This window comes from Phaseolus vulgaris, chromosome 3, assembly GCF_051622355.1.
Source record: "Phaseolus vulgaris cultivar YP4 chromosome 3, ASM5162235v1, whole genome shotgun sequence".
In the NCBI taxonomy this organism is placed as follows: domain Eukaryota; kingdom Viridiplantae; phylum Streptophyta; class Magnoliopsida; order Fabales; family Fabaceae; genus Phaseolus; species Phaseolus vulgaris.
This window is the reverse complement of record NC_143500.1, coordinates 29950248-29953252: the sequence shown is the minus strand read 5'-3', so window position 1 is coordinate 29953252 and position 3005 is coordinate 29950248. Positions and strand designations below refer to the sequence as shown.

At 35.8% G+C, this 3005-nt stretch overlaps 1 long non-coding RNA gene across 4 annotated transcripts; it reads right to left on the bottom strand.

The window, feature by feature from the left end:
• Window positions 1-2252, bottom strand: LOC137805849 (uncharacterized). 4 transcript variants are annotated; one of them, XR_011080256.2, is made up of 4 exons: window positions 1742-2252; window positions 1288-1667; window positions 1035-1201; window positions 1-187 (listed from the first exon to the last, which is right to left on the bottom strand). It is a non-coding gene; the product is annotated as an uncharacterized LOC137805849 (long non-coding RNA). The 4 variants fall into 4 exon arrangements; XR_016519576.1 differs by having other exon boundaries at window positions 1-1201; XR_016519577.1 differs by having other exon boundaries at window positions 1-1201; window positions 1288-1658.
• Between the last annotated feature and the right edge of the window lie 753 nt (window positions 2253-3005).

Sequence of the window (3005 nt, the reverse complement as noted above, 5' to 3'; positions counted from 1 at the left end):
TTTATGTAAGAGAGTGTTCTCATTTAATAGACTCTATCTTGAATACATTAAATAAAATATCTCTATCTTTTAAGATTGAACATTGCACTACTTTGTGTTCAAGAAAAGGTTGTTGATAGACCAACAATGACATCAATGGTGCTTATGCTTGATAGCCGCTCTTTTACTCTACCAGTTCCATTGCAACCTGCTTATTTTATGAAAAATAGTTGTTCATCAGTCATCCAGTTTTGGAGGTGTAGTTCTATGGAAACAGGATCAAATGAGTAGAAAAGTTACTGTGCTGATGCATCAACTAATGAGGCTTCAATTAGTAGTCTATATCCTGTTAAATTATGAATCACATGATTATAGTCATGTGTAATGATCGTTAATGCAATTACATGTAACAAGATAAAGAGATACTTGGTGCTTTCTATTAGGAAACCAAGAGAAAAGGTTGAATGTAAGTCTAACAAAGATTTATCTTACGAGTTGCTACAAACTTGAAATTGGAGGGTTTGGAGTTGTTTACAGAGTAAGATGGCACAATGGTTATCATTTAGAAAGAGAAGTTTTCTTTAAGTTTCCTTTCACTTTTTATTTTATTATCTAAATAAGTGAAATATATATGATTATATATTTCACAAAAGTAAATTAACAGCCCGTCCATTTAAAATTAAAGTTTTTAAATATGAACGGATACTTATATAACCTCATGTTCGTTACAATTATACCTTAACGAATCATACTTGTTTAAAAACCGTGCAGATTTTTCTTGAGTTATTATAGCTACTTTTTTGTAAAATTAAATTTGATTTAAAATCATTAATATAAAACATGTTCAAATTAAACTCATTTAATTATAACAAAACAATAAGAAAGATTTGAGGTGATAACGAATCAAGTTCTCTAATCTGTTTAGGAGTGGCCACTGCAAAATAAAATAAACTAATTAGGTACACATTAATCTCAGACAGAACAAGACCCTAAGTTTCAATTTTTAGATGGGTCAATAGAGAAAAATCCAGAATTTGAATTTAACTTAGAATTACCGATTTGATTTTTTGAGTACTCCAAAGCTCGGCTGAACTCATCCAATTCTTCTTCTCACATCTTTCATTTTCTTTTCCCCCAGAAATGGTTTTCGGTGGCATAAACTCTTCACTTGTGGGTGGATCTTGCGACATTGAACACTTTCCTTTTTCCTCCTTCGATCTGGCTATTGCTCCATGCCCAGAGAACCATGGTGAAAAAAAGAAATGCAGGAACGACATGATAACAAGAATAAAAGGTAAAAGCACACACCATTGTTTAGGAGAAGCATGCAGAGAGGAAGCTCGCGTTTGAAGGCCTCAACTTTCCTCAATTCGTCCTCCAACCTTTGCACGAAGCCGTCAAGCGTGGCAACTTTGTCGCGCTTGTCTCTGTTACCAGAAACGTCGACGAAAAAGAGGGAAATGGGTCTGGGGACAAAGCCCAAACTGAAGTCCAAGCTGAGCTCCATGAAAGCACGGTGGTGTTGTGGAGGTGGATTGGGTGATTTTCTGTGATTGAGAGTATGCTCCCACAAATCACAAACTACGATACCATACCCTGATTTGAGGTGATAACGAATCAAGTGTTCAACAGTTCTTCATAGTGGATCATCGATTGAACTCTGAAGACAAAATAATGGCCTGCTCCAACTACATTACTACTAAATTAAAATCATGAAAGCTTCACAACTTAGTGCTATTGGTGGGTTCTCAATACTAATTACCTTACCCCGTTGCCTTTCAATTCTTTGTTCACTCCTCGCCGCCATTTTACCTGTCTCCCTCGCCGCTCCCTTGCGCCGCTTCGACGACGACGCTATTCGTCAGTGTACTCCCCGTTTTCGTGCACCTCCTTCGAATCCAACCTCCGTTTCTTCCTGGAACCTGGAACATGAATCCTTCGACGCCTTCGCGTTACTGCTCTCCTCCTAGCTCCTCCAATCCTTCGCACCGGAACCTCGCTTGGAGTCGGAGTGTTCCCTCGCGAAGGCGAACCACGAAACAACAAAACCTAACCGTGGAATTGAATCGGGAGAAGTGGAGCGTGTCACGAACAGAACCCCTACTAATAAGGAATTGATGGAGAGAGAATGAAGCGATTAAACCCTAATAGTGAGAGTCACCGTACCGGATCGGAGATCGAATATGTGAAAAAAATTAGGAAAAGGTCCAATAGGTTGGTTAAGGTTAAATGCAAAAAAACGCGTAAATGTTGACGAGTAGAAGAAAATCACAAGTAGGACCCTCTATGTTTTAGCCACCGATATATTGAGTAGTATGTTTAAGGCTGTATTTTTGGTTTTTGTAATGAGTTGAAAGAGAGGCAGAACTAGGAATAATTATAATAATTTATTTATTTATTTTTAATAATAATATATTATTTTTATTTTTATTATTCTTATTCTTATTCTTATTCTTATTCTTCTTCTTCTTCTTTTTATTATTATTATTATTATTATTATTATTATTATTATTATTATTTACATTTAGGGACTAACAGAAAATCAGTGGTTAAAAAATAAATGTATTTAGTGGCTGATTCAGTGGCAAAAATAAACAATTACATTTAGTGACTAAAAGAAAATCGGTGACTAAAAATAAACATATTTGGTGGCTGATTCGGTGGCAGAAATAAACAATTACATTTAGCGACCAAAAGAAAATCGGTGGCTACAAAATAAACATATTCGGTGGCTAATTCGGTGGCAGAAAATAAACAATTATATTTAGCCACCAAATGAAAATCGGTGACAAAAAAATAAACATATTTGGTCGCTAATTCGGTCGTAGATATATTTTTCTTAATTTATTCAAAATAACCACCACTTTAGCGACTGATGGTTTTGTCACTCTCATGTTCGGTCGCTGATTCGGTTGCAAAACTAACTAACATCATTAACAATTCTTTCGGTCGCTATTTCGGTTGCAGATTTGACACTGAGGGTATTCAGTTGCTATTTCGGTCGCAAATTGCGACCACTTATTTTC